At 39.5% G+C, this 21,597-nt stretch overlaps 1 protein-coding gene and 1 pseudogene across 1 annotated transcript in view; one reads left to right on the forward strand and one right to left on the reverse strand.

Annotated features, from left to right (window-relative positions):
* The window catches only part of GATAD2B (GATA zinc finger domain containing 2B), an 83,857-nt gene that overhangs the window by 31,461 nt on the left and 30,799 nt on the right, over positions 1 to 21,597 (reverse strand). The gene's annotated exons all lie outside the window — the stretch shown is intronic.
* LOC142875942 (large ribosomal subunit protein eL30 pseudogene) lies at positions 19,455 to 19,840 on the forward strand (annotated as a pseudogene).

A 21,597-nucleotide genomic window follows, 5' to 3' on the forward strand; every position in this document is an offset into this window, starting at 1 on the left:
GAGGAGTACTTGAGGTCAGGAATTCAAGACTAGCCTGAGCAAGAGCAAGAACCCCGTCTCTACTAAAACTAGAAAAGAAAAGAAAAACAATTAGCTGGGCAACTAAAAATAGAAAACATTAGCTGGGTGTGGTAGCATGAGCCTGTAGTACCAGCTACTCAGAAGGCCAAGGCAGAAGGATTGCTTGAGCCCAGGAGTTTGAGGTTGATGTGAGCTCAGCTGACCCCATGGCACTCTAGCCTGGGCAACAGATCAGCTCTCTGTCTCAATAAATAAATAAAGTCATGAGGATAAACAAGATTATTTAAAAGTGAGTATAAACAGAGAAGAGTTCTAACACCTGAATTCTGAGGTATTCCCACATTTAGAAATTAAAGCAAACACCCAACAAAGACTGGATTAACCTGTGAGGTAGGAAGAAAAGTAGGAGAGTATAGTGTCCTGGAAGCCAAATGCCTTTTCCCCCATAAAGCTAAACATCTCTAAAGTTCTAAATTTCTCTGGCATCTTTCCATTCCTTTTCAATCTTTCTGCCACTCCTCAATTCAGAATATCATCTTTTCACTCCTTACCTACACAGCAAATACTTTAAATGATCTCGTGCCCCCCCCACCTCATTCATCCTCTATATTGTCAATAAAGTGATCTTTAAAAAAAATGTAATCTTACCATCCCAGCCTTAATATCAAAGACTTCCCATTATCTAGAACTGTAGTCCCCAGTACCAGTCCATGGCCTGTTAGGAAACAGACCAAGAATCACCACCTGGGCTCCACACCAACCACTCCACCCCTAGTCCATGGAAAAATTGTCTTCCATGAAACCCATCCCTGGTGCCAAAAAGGTTGGGAACCGCTAATCTACAACAATTACATAAAGGACCCTTCATGATCTGGTACCAATTTACCTTTTCAACCTACTATTCCTTGTCTTATGTATTTTACAGCCTGGGCATACGAATTTTTATACTGACCTGCCATCCAACATATTCTTTCATGTTTCCAACCTTTTGTACGTGCTATTTCTTTACCTAGTTAAGTCCGCCAACTCTTACATTAAGAATATACAAAGCTATTTCTTTTATGAATAGAGTAACAATATGTCCTAGTTTGCATGGGACATGTCCCAGTTTGTCCTCTCATGATGATTAACACTGTCCCTTTCACCTTTAATAGTATTCTAGTTTAGAGGTAAACTGGTCACCCTATAAAAACTTCCAGTCCCCCCTGGCAGTTTTTCCTTTCTGTGTGCTGTCAAACATTTTGAACATGTCAGTACCTGTCTCATTACAGAATTACTTGTCCATTTCCCTTAAAATATTGTGAGCTCCCAGAGGTCAGGAACTATATATATATATAGTTAATTCTTTTTTTTTTTTTTCTTTCCTGAGACAGGGTCTCACTCTGTTGCCCCTGACTATATAGTATAGTCACGTCATCATAGTTCATTGCAACTTCTAACTCCTGGACTCAAGCAATCCTCCTGTCTTACCCTTCCAAGTAGCTGGGATTTCAGGCATGCGCCACCAGGCCTGGCTTATTTTCTTACCTTTTGCACCTAACCTGTACATATCAGGCAGTCAGAATTGTTTCTGTTGAATGAACTCCTGGCTTTAAAGATCTATGTTTTCTGCAAACATATTCTGAGAAGAGGAGCTAAGCAAAGAAGAGAAAGGGAATAAAGTTGGGCAAGAAGCCTGAGACTGGGAGTTGGCAGGAAGAAGCAATCCAGGATTAACAGAAAAGGATCCATACACAAGGAGTACCAGAACTTTAACTCAAACCGATACCCACCTCTAAACTCCTAATCTATTAAAAATATATAACATACAACTTCAAAAAGTTCTTACCAGACCATTAAAAAGAAACATCACAAAGTTATATATTTAAAAATATACAAGCACATTACTAATGTTCAGAGAAAGACAGCAATAATTTTTATGAAGCTGAAATTTAATCAGCTCTGCATACTGCCAATCTTTTGGCAAATATATGTGAACAGTAAGCTCCTTGCCATACATCTCTCTATCCTTAGTTGCTAACAGAGTCCCCCACTCAATATGTTCAATAAATGTCTATGAGGGGCCCGGCGTGGTGGCTCATGCCTGTAATCCTAGCACTCTGGGAGGCTGAGGCGAGTGGATTACTCAAAGTTGGGAGTTTGAAACCAGTCCGAGCAAGAGCAAGACCCTGTCTCTACTATAAAAATAGAAGAAATTAATTGGCCAACTAATATATATAGAAAAAATTAGCCGGGCATGATGGTGCATGCCTGTAGTCCTAGCTACTCAGGAGGCTGAGGCAATAGGATTGCTTGAGCCCAGGAGGGTGAGGTTGCTGTGAACTAGGCTGACGCCACGGCACTCACTCTAGCCTGGGCAACAAAGGGAGACTCTGTCTCAAAAAAAAAAAAAAAAAAAGCCTGTGAGGATTAAGATACAATAGTTTTCAGTTTACATACATTATACCTTATGTGATCCTCATAATATCCCTATAAAATAAGCAAAGGAGGTAAAACTGTCTCAATTTTAAAGATGAACAAATTAGGCTTCCTAGGACATGTAGAAGAGACTAGATTTCCAGCTTGCCAGTTTCAATACAAAATCATTTTCATTTTCCCAAGAGCAATGCTACTCAAAGTGTGGCCCACTGACTGTTGCTGGTTCATGAACTGTTTACCACTCTGTAACACGATAATCAGAGAAATTGAGAGTAAACATTTAGAAACTTTTATGTTAATTTGATCAAGTAATTTTATCCCTATTGTTGAATCTAACAATAAAAAATACTGGGCTTGGATTTTGTATACTTTTTTTTAAATTTCAGCATACTACAGGGGTACAAATGTTTATGTTACATATATTGCCTCTGTCCCACCCAAGTCAGAGCTTCAAGCATGTCCATCCCTCAGATGGTGCACACCACACCCATTAGGTATGAATATACCCATCCCATCCTCCCCTCTTGTGTATTTCTTTTACCTCCCTTTTTTAGTAATCCATTCCACTATTACTTACAATAGTATTAGTCCATACTATATTAGAAAACAAAAAACTTGCTCTTCACCACAAGTTTGGAGAACTATCACTACAGAGCATCACTCCTCAACCTTTCTGGCACCAGGGACGGATTTCATGGAAGACATTTTTTCTACGGATGGGGTGGTGGTGAAGATGACTCAGAGCTCAGGCGGTAATGAGAGCGGTGGGAGTGGCTGCAAATACATAAGAAGCTTCACTTACTTGCTGCTCACCTTCTGCAGTGCCCACTAAGACGCTCCCCCCACCTTTTGTAAGTTTCATAGAAGACAATTTTTCTACAGACAGTGGTAGCGGATCTCTGTGCCCCATCCCTAACAGGCCACAGATTGGTAATCATCCACAGCCTGGGGACTGGGGATCGCAGCTATAGAGGACAATCTAGATCCATGTGTGTGACCCATGGATGAAACCCAATAAATTTAGTTTTGTCACTTTTCCTTTACTTTAAACAATGTTTCTGTAAGTATCATTCTGTAAGTATCATTTTAGACCACTTACATCAGAATCAGAAATACTTCAGATATGTGTTTATAATGCATCTTCCCAAGCCCATTTCATAGTAAATTTCTTAGGGTGGGGGCAAGGAGTATACATTTTCCTATACTCTCTTTAGTAATTATTGGGCACTAGAGTTTAAGAATGATTGCTCTAAATTTGCACAAAAGGAACGGGCAAGTAAGCAATCTGGAACAGGAGTTAGCTGCATTCTTCCAACTTCTTCTAGCACTCATCTATAAAAATCCTCTTTTTCCTCATGCAAAGAAAAGATATAGGCTTCCCTTAGGAATACATACATACATACATACATATATTTTTTTTTTTTGAGACAAGAGTCTCACTTTGTTGCCCAGGCTATAGTGAGTGCCAGGGCGTCAGCCTAGCTCACAGCAACCTCAATCTCCTGGGCTCAAGCGATCCTACTGTCTCAGCCTCCTGAGCAGCTGGGACTACAGGCATGTACCACCATGCCTGGCTAGTTTTTTTTGTATGTATATATTTTTTAGTTGATCAATTAATTTCTTTCTATTTTTAGTAGAGATGGGGTCTCACTCTTGCTCAGGCTGGTTTCAAACTCCTGACCTTGAGCAATCCTCCCGCTTCGGCCCCTTAGGAATATTTTTCAAATAATATTTTTGTTTATTTTTTGAGACAGTGTCTCACTTTGTTGCTCAGGCTAGAGTGAGTGCCATGGCGTCAGCCTAGCTCACAGCAACCTCAGTCTCCTGGGCTCAAGTGATCCTACTGTCTCAGCCTCCCGAGTAGCTGGGACTACAGGCATGAACCACCCATGCCTGGCTAATTTTTTTTTGGTATATTTGTATAATATATTTTAGTTGGTCATTTAATTTCTTTCTATTTTTAGTAGAGATGGGGTCCCGCTTAGGCTGGTTTTGAACTCCTGACCTCGAGCAATCCGCCCGCCTCGGCCTTCCAGAGAGTTAGGATTACAGGCGTGAGCCACCCCACCTGGCCTACTTTACACTTTGAATAGATCTTTTATCCAGATATGATTTTATCACATCATGCACTGGTTATTTGGAAAATTCTAGTTCACCAAGTCATGCAGATCCTTCAAAGTTTCATGTATAATATTTTTAAAAATCACATTGTTAACATCATCACTAAACTCATCAGAAAACTAACTGGGAAGCTGTCAAACTCATGAAGAATACATAAGCTTTCCAAAATTCTAATTTTTGCTTCAATTTTATCACTGGGCACACATATAGTTAGTTGTTTTCCTTGAAAACGACTTCAAGAAAGACATTCAAGAAAATATCTTCCAAATACCCAAATCTAAATGCCACAGTTTGTCAGTTGTTCTTTCATCAAAGCAAAAATGGTGTTCTATGAAGCAAGCAGCTAGTTAGCTTACAACCCAAACAACTGTACAAGCACGTTTCCTTAGACAACCACTGTACTTTGATATGTAGCAGAAGGATTTTTTTTAGTACTTCCCATTTTATCACACAAAATATTCAAAAGCCATATACTGAAAGGTCAAAATTAAATAAAATTAGTTTTTACTGACTCGTCAAGAATATCTTAAGTGGAACTGTATGTTTTCCTTTTAACTGTAAGTTTACAATGAATGGCAGTGAAGAACACAATAATTACTAGTAGTTTGGTGCTACTACTTTTGAGTTGTGCTAACGTGCCAGGAGTTTTAATCACCATGGTTTTTGGATCATCAGTGCAATATCAACATAGTGAAAAAGGCAAATAATGCTTTATATTATTATAAAAATAGTTTTGATATCACAGACTCCATGAAAAAGTCTTAGGGATTCCCAGGAGTTCAAAGACCACACTTTGAAAACTGCTAGCCTATTCTAATAGACTTGTTCCATAGGCAACCTACCAATTCATAATATTTTCCTAGTTTAAACAAACTACTTGGCAGCAAATTTCTCTTCTTTATACTTCCCTTTAATACCTCTGCAATGGTTTAAATGTGTCCCCCAAAAATTCAAGTGTTGGAAACTTGGTCCCTAATGCAGCAATGCTGAGAGGTAGGACCTTTGGGAGGTGCTTGAGTCCTGAGAGCAGAAGCATTCTTGGATTAATGGCTTATTGAGAGAATGGGTTATTTATCACTTGAGTGGGTCTGTTATAAAAGCCAATGTGGCTACGTTTTGTGAGTCCCCTCACTATGTGATGCCCTGTGTCATCATGATACACTGCAGAGTCCTCACCAGCAAGAAGGCCCCCACCAGATATGGCCTCTTGACTTTGGATTTCCTAGCCTTCAGAACTATAAGAAATAAATTTCTCTTCTTAATTTACTGTCTCACGTATTCAATTATAGGAACTGAAAATAGACCGAGACAACCCACTACTATGCTATGAAGTGTCCTCAATACATTAAATAAGTACCATTATTGCCTAGCCAACCCCAAATGGTACCTTCCTTCGCCTAACTCATATTAGTGATGTCAACAGACCCTCTTCCTACAAAATCCTATTTCTAAATCCACACTACAAAATCCTACTCCTAAAAACCTGAAATGATTAATCCCTTCTGGTCTGTTTAAATCTAATCTATTTTAAATTGCCTCTCGGCTGGGCACGGTGGCTCACGCCTGTAATCCTAGCTCTCTGAGAGGCCGAGGCGGGCAGATCATTTGAGCTCAGGAGTTCGAAACCAACCTGAGCAAGATCGAGACTCCGTCTCTACTATAAATAGAAAGAAATTAATTGGCCAACTAATATATATAGAAAAAAAAATTAGCTGGGCATGGTGGCGCATGCCTGTAGTCCCAGCTACTCGGGAGGCTGAGGCAGAAAGATTGCTTGAGCCCAGGAGTTTGAGGTTGCCGTGAGCTAGGCTGACGCCACAGCACTCACTCTAGTCTGGGCAACAAAGTGAGACTCTGTCTCAAAAAAGAAAGAAAGAAAAAAAATTATTTCTCTTTTCCTTTCTAGAACTTGTTTCTTGGGTCACCTTTAGAGGAAAAAAAGTCTCTTGGTCCAAGCCAAAGGTCTTACAAACATTTTCTAAAGGATCAAATAGTAAATATTTTTGACTTTATGGGCCAACTATTCAACTCTGCCTTTGTAAGCAAGTGGTTGTAACTATTTCAACAAAACTTTATTTATAAAAACAGGGAGCAGCCATAGTTTGCTGATTTCTGATCTACACTCCTCCTAATATAAGTCAGTCATTCCAGTCCAACTCAAAGACCTAAGAGTTTAAAAAGGATATAGCCACAAATTAGTTAAGAGAAGCTAATAAGAACAATGAAAACAGTAGTAAACGAACTCAACAAATAGAAATATTAGGCCGGGCGCTGTGGCTCACGCCTGTAATCCTAGCTCTTGGGAGGCCGAGGCGGGCGGATTGCTCAAGGTCAGGAGTTCAAAACCAACCTGAGCAAGAGCGAGACCCCGTCTCTACTATAAATAGAAAGAAATTAATTGGCCAACTGATATATATATAAAAAAAAAATTAGCCGGGCATGGTGGCGCATGCCTGTAGTCCCAGCTACCCGGGAGGCTGAGGCAGAAGGATCACTCGAGCCCAGGAGTTTGAGGTTGCTGTGAGCTAGGCTGACGCCACGGCACTCACTCTAGCCTGGGCAACAAAGTGAGACTCTGTCTCAAAAAAAAAAAAAAAAAAAAAAAAAAACAAATAGAAATATTAACAATAGTTGTTAACATTCACTGAGCTCTTATTATTGGCTAGGCACTTACAATGTTTTACAATTCATTATCTCATTTAAGCCTTTTAAAAGAGGCATAATGATTACCCTTCTTTTAGAGAAGAGAAAAGAGAAACAGAAAAACTAACTTTGCAAGATCTCACAGTCCATAAATGGCTAAGCCTGGTTAAAACACAGGTCTGGGCCGGGCGCGGTGGCTCACGCTTGTAATCCTAGCACTCTGGGAGGCCGAGGCGGGCGGATTGCTCAAGGTCAGGAGTTCAAAACCAGCCTGAGCGAGACCCCGTCTCTACTATAAAAATATAAAGAAATTAATTGGCCAACTAATACATATATATATAAAAAATCAGCCGGGCATGGTGGCTCGTGCCTGTAGTCCCAGCGACTCGGGAGGCTGAGGCAGAAGGATTGCTTGAGCCCAGGAGTTTGAGGTTGCTGTGAGCTGGGTTGACGCCACGGCACTCACTCTAGCCTAGGCAAGAAAGCGAGACTCTGTCTCAAAAAATTAAAAAAAAAAAAAAAACAACAAAAAAAAACACAGGTCTGTCTTACTACAGAGTCTATGTTCTCAATTGCCAAACTATGCTATCTATCTACATTGTCATGTTTGGTTTGTTCATCCAACCAGACTGGTAAGTCAGTGATTCTTTCAATAGACCATTTTTGTTTACTTGTTCTTACAGTTTTTTTTCTGTATCTTTGAGTATACTACACAAACCTGTAGCTCACTTTTGTTTTTTGAGAGAGAGAGTCCTGCTCTGTTGCCCAGGCTAGAGCACTGTGGTGTCAGCCTAGCTCACAGCGACCTCCAACTCCTGGGCTCAAGCAATCCTCTGCCTCAGCCTCCCGAGTACCTGGGACTACAGGTGCAAGCCATGACGCCTGGCTAATTTTTCTATTTTTAGTATAGATGGGTTCTCATTCTTGCTCAGGTTGGTCTCAAACTCCTGACCTCAAGCGATCCTCCTGTCTTGATCTCCCACAGTGCTAGGATTACAGCTGTGAGCCACCATACCTAGCCTGGCTCGCATTCTTGAATGGAAGATCCTAGGTGACCTTCCTCTAGGTTACATCTTGTTTAGTAATATGCACCAAGGATCATAAAGGTACCTATGCTTAAATGTGATGAGTTAGGATGTGCTGCCTAAAAGGTAATGAATAGGAGGTAATCAGCCTTTTTCCCACTGTCACGTTCTAATAAATCAGCACAAAAGTTCTGACATGTATAAAAGGAAATCTGACAGATACCATTTAGAACAAGTGGTATTAGAATGAAGAGAATTAGTCAAGAAACAGCTTTCACATATCCTCCAAAACTACTCTTCAGCCACCTGTAAACAGCAACTTAGGCCTACGAGAGGTAAGCAAAAAATCAAAAATTTTAAATCTACTCATTAATAGAATGTACTGGTTTATGCCTGATTATGACTACCTAACCACTGAGATGATCCTTACTAATCAGGCTCCAGACACCAAGAGAAAAGTTAAAAATAAAAGATGCCATGACCAGTGGAACAGAACATAGAACCCAGATGTAAAACCATCCTTATATAGCCAACTAATCTTTGACAAAGCAGATAAAAACATACACTGGGGAAAAGAATCCTTATTCAATAAATGGTGCTGGGAAAACTAGATAGCTACATGCAGAAGACTGAATGAAACTGGACCCACACCTTTCACCTCTCACAAAAATCAACTCATGCTGGGTAACAGACTTGAACATTAGGTATTAAACTATTAGAATCCTAGAGGAAACGCTGGAAATATTCTTCTAGACATTGGCCTAGGCAAAGAATTTATGAAGAAGACCCCCGAGACAATCACAGCAGCAACAAAAATAAATAAATGGGACCTGATCAAATTAAAAAGCTTCTTCACAGCCAAAGAAACTGTCAAGAGAGCAAACAGACAACTCACAGAATGGGATAAAATTTTCACAAGCTACACATCCGATAAAAGGCTGATAATTAGAATCTATTTAGAACTCAGGAAAATAAGCAAGAAAAAAATCAAACAACCCTATCAAAAAGTGGGCAATGGACATGAACAGAAATTTTTCAAAAGAAGACAGAATAAAGGCCAACAAACATATGAAAAAATGCTCAACATCTCTAATCATCAGGGAAATGCAAATCAAAACTGCAATGAGATATCACTTATCTCCAGTAAGAATGGCCTTTATCAAAAAGTCCCCAAACAATAAATGTTGGCGTGGATGTGGAGAGATAGGAACATTCCTACACTGCTGGTGGGACTGCAAACTGATTCAGCCTCTGTGGAAAGCAATATGGAGATACTTTAAAGTGATACAAGTAGATCTACCATTTGATTCAGCAATTCCACTACTGGGCATCTACCCCAAAGATCAAATAACACTCTACAAATGGGACACCTGCACTCAAATGTTTATAGCAGCACAGTTCACAATGGCAAAGGTGTGGAAACAACCCAGGTGCCCATCAATACATGAGTGGATTAATAAAATGTGGTATATGTATACCATGGAGTACTATTCAGCTTTAAGAAACAACAGTGGGCCGGGCACGGTGGCTCACGCCTGTAATCCTAGCACTCTGGGAGGCCGAGGCAGGCGGATTGCTCGAGGTCAGGAGTTCAAAACCAGCCTGAGCAAGAGCGAGTAGAGACCCCCGTCTCTACTATAAATAGAAAGAAATTAACTGACCAACTAATATATATAGAAAAAATTAGCCGGGCATGCCTGGAGTCCCAGCTACTCCGGAGGCTGGGGCAGAAGGATTGCTCAAGCCCAGGAGTTTGAGGTTGCTGTGAGCTAGGCTGACGCCACAGCACTCACTCTAGCCTGGGCAACAAAGCGAGACTCAGTCTCAAAAAAAAAAGAAAAAAAAAAAGAAAAAGAAAAAGAAACAATGGTGATATAGCACCTCATGTATTTTCCTGGATAGAGCTGGAACCCATTCTACTAAATGATGTATCTCAAGAATGGAAAAACAAGCACCACATGTACTCACCAGCAAATTGGTATTAACGGATCAACACTTAAGTGGACATATAGGAATAACATTAATGGAGTGTCAGGTGGGAGGAAGGGGGGGCACAATATACGTAACCTTAACATTTGTGCCCCCATAATATGCTAAAATAAAAAATAAAAGATGCCAAGGCCCTTCGTTGAAACCTGTCAGTCCAGTATGCAAGCATCATATAGACAGAATCTTAAATACAGAATATGTTAAAGAATGAAATAAGCCTCACATCTTCTATTCCCTTTAAATTTCATGTAAACCAACATAACAGGTAAAATATGACAATATCACACATGCACACATGTAAAATGGCTGGCTTCCACGGAAAGCATTACCAAACAATACTATAAGAGGATACTATCAACTCAAAAGAGTAATTATTACTTCTAAGAACAAGGGAATCCCACAACTCTGAATGAATATCTAGATTCTAGCCTCTAGGTTTGAGCAAGACCAATATATTGCTATTTTGTATTTCAGTATTCAATCTACTCACTAGGAAACAATCCCTCTTAATTAATTTATAAAGGGAACTTGGAAAAGGGGGCTCCAGCTATCTGGAGCAGGATAATAACTGTGGGCAGCCTGGGGAATAAGCAGACCAGCCATTCTGGTAGGTCCCATCCTGTAATCCTTAAAGAAAGTATAGCCATATATGCATCTCCTAACAAAAAGAAACAAACAGATATTTACACCAACACTCACACACACAAAAACATAGACAAAGATTGTTGCTTGTGAAGATGTGGCAAGAACATAATTCACAGGAATTAACAAAAATATACAAGTTCCCAATCAAATTAAGGAAATTCCTCTAGATGGCAACCCAACAGACCTTTAAGTATATGGATAAACCAGTTCAAAAGTTCCCTCCCCCTCCAAACTCTCCCTGTCCAATCCTTGGGCACATTAGTGCTATTATTGCTATTATTCTGAATGGTCAGACAGGAACAAAAATACGTTCGCACAAAATCAACTGTAACTATACAATCCTCTCTTTATTCATTAATATACTTTCTCAATTCTACCTAATACAAAAGCTGCTTTGTACATATCACACCTAGGAAGTACATAAAGAGAAATTAAGAAAAAAGGCACCACAGGAAAGTGAGCAGTAGAATTATAATTTCTAAATGAATGCTGACCTCCTCATGGCCAATGGAACATAAAACCATTCCAACTGAACCCCCAAATGGTAATACTTGCAATGTCTGGACACTTAGAATAATCTCTTAATTTTTCCTTCCTTCCATGTGCTGTTTGACTTTCCTTTTATACAACTCTAACTCTGCAGCAGATGGCAGGGGAAGAATACTGAATTTTAAAAATATCATACTAAGTAGAACAACAAGAAATAAAGGAAGGAACTCAAATGAGTAAGCTAATGGATATTACCTGCTCTATTATCTGGCTTTTTGCTTCTCCTTAAGAGCACCCCCCTCACCTACCCACTCATGTACCCTTAAGGATTCTGAATCAATAGAAAAAGTATGGCCTGTCGCCCCCCGACCAGGTCCCCCCAAAAAGCATCCTAACAAATTACAGCTGTTAAATCCAGGAGGCATTTCTCTTCTAGTCACTACCTTCCTCAAGCACACACCCTCCTTCTGAATGGGTGCAGAAAGAGACCTAGAACAAACTGCTTCACCTCCCAAAAGAGTTACTATTTCCACGAGGAAGATAGTCACTACTACTTGCACACAGAAGCTCTCAATATGCCACATCACAAATACCTGTTGTTTATAGCAAGGAAAAAAGTGTATGTATGCACGCGTGTGTCAAAAGGGTATTTTTCTTGCTCTAAGCCTTCCCCCCTCTCCTTGTCCATCAGCCCAAGCAAGCAGAGATGACGCAGACTTCCTTATATAATAGCCTGTGATTTCCTAGACTGCAGGCCTTTCCCTTTGTGTTCTGTATACACTTACACACACACACACACACACACACACACACACACACACGAGTGCGCGCACATTCTCATTGCTTTGCAGCCCCTGGCATGATGCCAGCACTCAGTCAGCTGGTTGACTCCATTCACAGAGTGGGGTTGGAGCTGACATGGAAAAGGGGAGGGATAGGGAGGGGTAAGGGGGAGCTAGAACCATCACTGCTACAGACAAAAGAATTTTAAAAAAAGGGAGTGAGAGAGGCAGAAAGAAAAAAAACCTTAGTTTAACATTCTTCTTACAGCTTCACCTCAAAGACCAGAAGCCAGAGACACTTCCCATTACAGCAAATGGATGAAGCAGAGGGAAAGAGGATCCAAACCAAAAGAACTTTGTATGAGAAACAATTCTGCAATAAATTTTAAAAAGCAACAGTGTTTATTACTTCAATCCCATCAGAAAACTCAGCGTATCTTCTACACATAGTCAGGAAATCATTCTGAAGAACTCAGAGCAATTTTGAGTTTCTTTTAGAAAAAGAAAAATTGGAGGGTGAGGAGGAAGACAGTTAAAGTACTTACAGGTACACATTTTTCTGCTCCCTCCTCTAGCTCCCAGGGAAAATGAGGGATAAGAAAGGGAGAAACAGAAAAAGGAGGAAAAGAAATAGTAAGAGATTGGTTTAAGGTTTTTTTTTCCCTCCCGTGTATATGTGTGTGTGTGTGTGTTCGTGTGTTCCCTTTCTGTGTTTCCTAGCATCTCTTTTCTATGGTAAGAGAAGCTCTTTCTATAGCACAGGGGTGGCCCCATGCATGCCAGCCCCCCTCGAGAGACCTGTACAAACCCGGTCGCCAAGCGGGCACTGCCCTGCCAATCACATGGCGTACTGTTATATTAAACAAAAGAAACAGGGGGATGCTTACACTTTTACCCATGATGCCTAGCGGGGGCAGGAGGGAGGGAGAGAAAAACCAGTTGTAGCCGGTTTATAACCTCAGGACATGGAATTATCTCTTAATTTTTTTAAGTCGCTGTGGTACAAAAGTCAGTCACAGTCTCCCCACCCTAACTATCCCCCCCATTATTCTGGCCTACTGCCAAACTTTGCCTTCATTCATGAGAGCTAGTTTCCTCTCAAATCATGATGCTTTAACTGTTTAGTTTCCAAAACCAACATCCAAGACAGGAAATCACAGCATCAATACCAAAGCATATCCCAAATTACAACAAAATGAAGACATACTGCCAGCCAAGCTCCTTTTCTTTATCCCTATTGCTAGTGCTAGGGAACAGGTACTGTTAAGACAGTGTGTTTATTAAAGATTTTTAGATACCTGATTTAGTGCTATCAACTGACACCATTCAGAGCAGTTCAATCCACACCTAACACAAATCATAGCAAGGTTTCACAGCAAAGCAGTCATGACAGTACATACACACTCTTTTAAAAATGGATTAGGCCTCTGTTATTTCACAACAATTTTTAAAAAAACGAAAAAATTTTTAGTGGCTTGGGCCCAACCACAGTATGGTTGCAATATTATTACACTTTCTTGTGTCACAGCCAGAACACTCTTTACTTTCTGCATTCCAGCACCTCCTTACCCACCATATACCACTTTCCACATACCTCCTATGTCATTCTATAAACAGATGTAGATGGTAGACGTATTTGAGCCTGATCCCCTGCTTAACTTTCCTTTTTCTATTTTAGAGCAACTGTTTCCAATCATTTTATATGAAGTTTTTGTTTCCCAAAAGTACTGATAAGAGGTCAGAAAGTAGTGGGGTCAGAAATCTAGCAAACCACTGAGGGAAGGCAATGGTAATTATTTTGCTCGAGATATATTGGCTGATGACCTCTAGCATCTTTGTCTATCTGACAAACTAAGTTATTTATAAATACTAACAAAGAATAGCAAAGTGAGAAGAGATTTTCTTACTTTTCAACTGATATCTCCTCCTATCAATATACCATCCCAAATGCCTGTCCCATTTGGACCTCTAAAACTTAAATCATAATTATACTGACTCCATTAGAGTCTCTCACAAAGCCCTTGTTTCTCTCAAATATTAAAGCCTCTCAAAATATAGAGAAGAATATAGAGAGAATTAATCTTCACCCTACTCAAAGATTTTTTTTTTTCAAGTTTTTTTTCTTTTGTTTTTTGAGACAGGGTCTCGCTCTATCACCTGGGCTAGAGTGCAGTGGCATCATCATAGCTCATTGCAACCTCAAACTCCTGGGCTCAAGCTATCCTCCTGCCTCAGCCTCCCAAGTAGCTGGGACAATAGGTGTGCACCACCATACCCAGCTAATTTTCCTATCTTTTGTACAGATGGATCTCCCTCTTGCTCAGGCTGGTCTCAAACTCCTGAGCAAAAGCAATCCTCCCTCTTCAGCCTCCCAAAGTGCTAGGATTACAGGCGTGAGCCACTGCACCTGGCCTCAAAGATACTAGTTTGTAAATAAAAGTTTTCTTGAACAACATAATATTAACTTCAATTTTCAGAAAACTAATACTGAGTTAAATCTGAATTAGGTAGTACTGGCCACTGCCATAAGCATTTAATAATTTACAAACTACAAAGGAAAATCCTGCATCTACACAAGCCAAGCTTCAAGTGGTTGATTTGGTACTATCTCAGCCACAATAAGTTGCTCTTAATAGGAGCCCACCAGAGGTTTCCAGATGTAGGTACTGCTAGCAGATAAAGGAAAAGATCTAGGTACTACTAGCAGATAAAGGAAAACATGATGCCTGTGATAAATGTAATAAGTAAAATAGATTATTTTCCTCATATTTCCACAAAAGACCAATTATGAATTTCAAGCCAAAGTCTACTAGTTACAAGGTGACGAAGGCAGGGACAATTGTCTATTTTTTAACAACCACTCAGAGATCGTGCCCATTAAAGTCTGCTGAATACATCTGACTGCACTTAAACACTGGCCAGTTTCTATCAGACTTTAAGATAATATAAAAAGCTTAGATACAATTACACTGTCTGTAGTAATTACCATTAGCCATGAGTTAATTCTCTAACATTATGGAGGCTAAGGAAGTACTCTATATTTACTATAGTATCTACCTCTGTATATTGGATTGATTAGTAGTAAAGAGGTACTACCAATGCTTTCAAACCAACAAGTATTTTTCTTCAGGGCCTTGGGAAATTAAGAACTATACTGTAGCAGAGACCCTACTCTTTTCAGCTAAATCATAATCACCCAAAACCAAAAGTACTTAATTGTATGAGCCGAGAACTGAATTTAAAAACACTTCCTGACAAATGTTATCCAAGTTGTGATGCCCTGAAGAATATCAAATTCTCTAAAGTATTATTTAAGGAAAAGTAAATATCTACATTCACTGAGCATTTAATGTACCAAACATTTAATGTTTTACTTAATCCACACAAATTAGGAACATAGGATCCTGTCCTCATTTTCTGGACATGAAATTTAAAAACTTAACAGGTATGTATGATTCCTACTCATAGACAATTTTATCCAGGGCTTCTTTTGAAAGGCTAAGGACATATGATCTAGATAACAATAGAGATTTGGTAGATAAATGATGTCTGGGAGGATCAGATCATAAAGAATAGCGTAAGAAAAGAAGTGATTATCTGGACTCAAGAAACAGTTCAAATTATTTATAACTAAATGCTTAAAGGTACTCCTAACAAAAGTAATATGAACTTTATAGAACCAAATACCTGAAAACAAAAACTCTCTCAGCAATATCAGAAACAAACCAGCAAAACTAGGCACCCTATCTTTGCCCTTCATGCGTTAAATTTAAGTAACTTGTGGCCGGGCATGGTGGCTCATGCCTGTAATCCTAGCACTTCTGGGAAGCCAAGGCCGGCGGATTGCTCAAGGTCAGGAGTTCAAAACCAGCCTGAGCAAGAGCGAGACCATGTCTCTACTAAAAATAGAAATTAATTGGCCAACTAAAAAAAAAATTATACATATATGTAAACAAACTTAGCTGGGCATGGTGGCACATGCCTGTAGTCCCAGCTACTTGGGAGGCTGAGGAAGAAGGATTGCTTGAGCTCAGGAGTTTGAGGTTGCTGTGAGCTAGGCTGATGCCATGGCACTCTAGCCCGGGCAACAGAGTAAGACATTGTCTCAAAAACCAAAAATATTTAAGTGACTTGCTAATTTTGTGTCAATTTTAACATAGAGTCATGCACCCTTTAATGACAGGGCTATATTCTGAGAAATGCTATCATTTGGCAATTTCCTTGTACAAACATGATAGAGTGTACTTACACAGACCTAGATAGATGGTATAGCCTAGCCTATTGTACCTAGGCTACAAATCTGTACAGCATGTTACTGTACTGAATACTGTAGGCAACTGTAACATAATGGTAAATACTTTTGTATGAAACATATCTAAACATAAAAAGGGACAGCAAAAATAGGGTAGCATAATCTTATGGCACCACCATCATTATGTGGTGTATGACTCTGTAAGTCTGGACTCAGAGAGCAAGTGGATCAAAATTAGAATCACTGCTAAAGGCTAAAAAATAGCTATTTTTAAAAAAGCCAACTTTACACTGAAATAAGGTAAAATTTTTCAACCTACACTTAAATTATACACTGGTATCCAAAAAACAAGCCAAAGTTTATCTAGTTGTTAGTCCTCTCCTGCTAACTTCCTATAGCCCTGTTTTCAGTGGGTCTAGTCTATTTGGAAAAATCAGATTATGATGTTCAAAATTACTATTACAACAAATCAGATCTTAGAATAGCAAAACCCCATTCATATGGTCAACAAGTTACAATTTTTTTCATTAAGTGTAAAATAACTCAGCTAGTCAAAAGGAAAGATCAATCCTTATCAGATAGAATTCCTCCCCACATATTTAGAAATGCTATACCATGGAATCAAGTAGTAATAGAAAGAAAACCATTTTGCTTTCCCAATCCCTGATACACAAATTGGGAATTACAACTAAACTAATGCACTGATTTATGATTTAGTCTCTGGAAAGAGAAGATTTGTGCTCATTAGCTAAAATGAAATAATTTCTACAAGAAGGGAAAATCAATTTTCAGTTACTTGGGAGTTACAAATTCATGGTTAACTGATAAGGGGAGTGTCTACCAGTATTTGGGAAGATGTATTTACTAATATTTTGGTTAAAATCAAATAAAAACTAAGTACACTGCCTTATAAAACAGAATATGGACTGAGTTTTACACAGGTACAAGAAGAAATGAGAACAAGACCCCCAGTTATGAGACAGTATTTAAATTAGGGAGTACTGTTTTTCTTTAAGTAGTACTCCCTTAATGTGATTACTCATTCTGGGTTTACAGAAAATAAGATTGTTGTAGGTGCCATAAAAACATCTACTGACTCAAGTATTGCAAATAAACATAAAAATGACTGTCATACCCTACTCTCAATGACCTAATCATCATATAGGAATAGAAAAAGTAAATTGTATCAACTATTTCATCTCTCATGTAGCACAAGATGTTTCTAAACTGGTCTTTTCTATGAAGGTGGTTTACTTTTCCAAGGGCACTGGGGAATTCCCCTGTCTACCGTGGGAAACAGAACACGAAAACCATCTAGAGCATTAAATTAGTATTTAATACCCACAAAATTATAATTACTCTCTTCCAAAACAGAAAGCATGTCTAGTAAGCATTTCTTGCATTTCCGCAAGATAGTACCTAACTAGGGTAGTCCTAAATCCCTAACTTATTCTCATTCTTGTATCAGTGGCCAGTGATCAGGTGTGCAAATACCTCATTTCTTAATACCTGATTAGTGACTATTTTCTTCTCTCCTATTTGTACCTTCCCTCTACCTTTGTAGGGGCACTAAGTTCTTTTTAGGCAAGTCACAAATGTTCATACTTATTCAACAACAAAAATCCAACTCAAACATCTAAATGTGCTAACATCTGTCATCAAATAAGTACCACAGAGGAAACAGAGAAAACTAGTTTTAGTGGTCACATTAATCTCTTTGCCAGACTTTCTAAGCACTTGAATCTTACTTTTTGACCTAGCTTTTTCTGTTACTGAGTATCTGAAGGGACCCTTGTCTCTAACTTTCCAAGAGTAGAACTCCTCTGAAGTCTATGAATAGCTTCACTTAGAGCTTCAGACATTTTACTATGTTAAGCTTCTCATCTTTCATTTCTGTTGTGAAGGTTGCTCTTATCTTTACCCTCTAAAGTCACCACAATAACAAAAACAAAAAACCACAGCTACCCTCTATCCCTCCATATACTGATGTTCTACTCAATTTCTGACTTAAAGGAGCTGCCAACCATGAGGGAAAGAAAAGCAATCTAGGATAAGAAAATATGTTAGCCCAGGCATGGTGGCTCACGCCTGTAATCCTAGCACTCTGGGAGGCCAAGGTGGGCGGATTGCTCGAGGTCAGGAGTTTGAAACCAGCCTGAGCAAGAGTGAGACCCCGTCTCTACTATAAATAGAAAGAAATTAATTGGCCAACTAATATATATAGAAAAAATTAGCCGGGCATGCAGCATGCCTGTAGTCCCAGCTACTCGGGAGGCTGGGGCAGGAGGATCACTTGAGCCCAGGAGTTTGAGGTTGCTGTGAGCTAGGCTGACACCACGGCACTCACTCTAGCCTAGGCAAGAAAGCGAGACTCTGTCTCAAAAAAAAGAAGTTATCATAGCTACACACTCAAGAACTTCTATAAATCTTTTAATCGACCCTCCACTTTAATAATCACCACACTGGATTCCTGTGCTCAACAGGCTACACTAGAACTAGATCTAAATTTACATATCTTCAAAATACGTTCTCTATATTTTCAACATTAAAATTAACTGTAAAGATAGCAAAATGGGCCAGGCATGGTTGCTCACACCTGTAATCCCAGCACTTCGGGAGGCTAAGATGGGAGCATTACTGAGACAGGACCAGAAGCTTGAGACCAGGCTGTACAATAAAGCAACACCTCTTCTCTACAAAAAAGAATTTAAACTAAAAAAAAATAACAACAGAAAAAATTAAGCCAGGCATGGTGGTGCACACCTGTAGTCCCAGCCCACCTGTAATGGAGGCTGAGACAGGAGGATCACTTGAGCCCACGACTCTGAGGTTGCAGTAAGCTATGATGATGCCACTGCCCTCTACCGAGGGTGACAGAGCAAGACCCTGTCTCAAAAATAAAATAAATAAATAAAATAATAATGAAATAATAGCAAATGTTGATAAATTTTGAAGCTTGGTGGTGGGTACATGAAAGTTAATTATTCTGTACACTATTTGGGTATATATTTCAAGTTCTTCAGAACAAAAGGTTTTAAAAAAGGAAGAAAACTCATTGTAAGTTTGCAAATGTCTAGACTATCAAGGGAAAGATACCAAGAAACAGTTTCCTTCTTGCTCCCAGGCCATCTTGGTGGCTGTTCTTTGTTGGAGGCCAGGCCCCCAACACACAGGAAGTTGGTAGCCACAAAGCAGAAGAAAAAGTTGTTGAAGTTGATCAACTCTAGGCTCCAACTTGGTATGAAAAGTAGAATGTACATGCTGGGATACAAGAAGACTCTAAACATGGTCAGACAAGGCAAAGGGAAATTGGTCATCGTTGCCAACAGCTGTCCATCACCAAAGTGGTAATAATACTGAATTTAGCAAAGCGACCAAAAAATACTACAGAGTATGCACACTGGCTATCACTGATCCAGGTGACTTCTGATATCATCAAAAGCATGCCAGAATAGACTGATAATAAGTAAACCATGCAAAATTCTTTTAAAAAGCCAAAGCTTATTTAAAAGAAAGATACCAAGAAACAGATAATGTTCTGCCCCCAAAGAGGGAGATGTCCTTTTTTATCACAGAACCCTTTTCCAAATGTAAATTCTGTACCGTGTGCATATATTACCCAAAAACGGAATAAAATTTTAAAATAATGGTTGAAAGACATATATGCACAATGAAAGAAGTGACAGAGTCTCCAGGCCTAGCCAGAAGGGGCATAAGCCACCCACAAAACTCAGTAGGAAGATAGGTAACAAGACTATTATATAGGAAAATAATTAAGTGAAGATACTCTAAAGACTAAAGATCAGGCAGAGGTGCATGTCGCCAAATGTGGGGTCATGGTTGTCCCAGATGCCCTGATGCTGGATTACTAAATTGAGAGAGGTAAAGACCAGAGTACGAAGACAGAGAAATTACTTTTCGATTTAAAAAATATTTTACAAGATTATTATTGTAAATATTAGAGGTATGTTAAAAGAAGGTGTGCAGGAGAGGGAAATTTTTTTAAATGTTCCTTTTCCTCATAAATTCTTAACATTTCCAGAAGACTTCAAGACTCAAGAAAGAAACATTTTGGATTCTCCCATGTGCTCGGGTTGAAAACACACATTATAAAAACAAAACAAAAATAAAGTGGGAGAAAGGTTCTTGCCCACTTGCCCACATGAACATATGTCCTAGTCAGGAAAATATTAGTAAGATGTGCTAAACAAGAGCCAGAAAAGAAAATAAGGCTGGGCTTAGTGGCCCACGCCTATAATCCCAGCACTTTGGGAGGCTAAGGGGGGAGGTTCATTTGAGGCCAGGACTTTGAGATAGGCCCAGACAACATATAGAGACCTTGTCTATAAAATAAATAAATAAAAATTAAAATAAATAAAGGCTAAAGATCAGAGGTCTAGGAAAAAGGATTTAGCATGCCAGGCAAGATGGCTCAAGCCTGTAACACTAGCACTCTAGGAAATTGAGGTGTGAGGATTACTTGAGGTCAGGAGATTGAGACAAGCCAGAGCAAAATCGAGACCCCGTCTCTACTAAATATACAAAAAAACTAGCTGGGCATGGTGGCGTGCACTTGTAGTTCCAGCTACTCAGAAGGCTGAGGCAGGAGGATAGCTTGAGCCCAGGAGTTTGAGGTTGCAGTGAGCTAGGCTGACACCACTGCCCTCTAGCCCAGGTAACAGAGCAAGACTCTTGTCTCAAAAAAAACCCCAAACATTTAGCTGATTAGTATTATTCATCCATTCATTGACAGGATCTCGTTCTGTCACCCAGGCTAGAGGGCAGTGGCGTCATCATAGCTCACTGTAACTTCAAACGCCTGGGCTCAAGTGATCCTCCTGCCTCAGGCTCCCAAGTAGTTGGGATTATAGGTACACCTGGCTGATTTTTCTATTTTTTGTGGAGATGGGAGTCTTGCTCTTGCTCAGGCTGGTCTCAAGCTCCAGGCCTCAAGCAATCCTCCTGCCTCAGCCTCCCAAAGTACTAAGATTATAGACATGAGCCATCACACCTGGCCCAAATATTAAATATACTGATAAATATTCCTCTTACTGAATCCAAGGGAAAAATAAACAACCAAACTGAAATTAAAGGAGTCTTTCAGGGTAAAAGAAGCATCACTCATCCAGAACTGTCTAGACTGTACAGGGGTACACTAATACATATCTGCTCATACAAATTTACTTGGTCAAAAAGTTTAAAATCAGAATCG

This window comes from Microcebus murinus, chromosome 2 (assembly GCF_040939455.1).
Source record: "Microcebus murinus isolate Inina chromosome 2, M.murinus_Inina_mat1.0, whole genome shotgun sequence".
Taxonomy (NCBI): Eukaryota; Metazoa; Chordata; class Mammalia; order Primates; family Cheirogaleidae; genus Microcebus; species Microcebus murinus.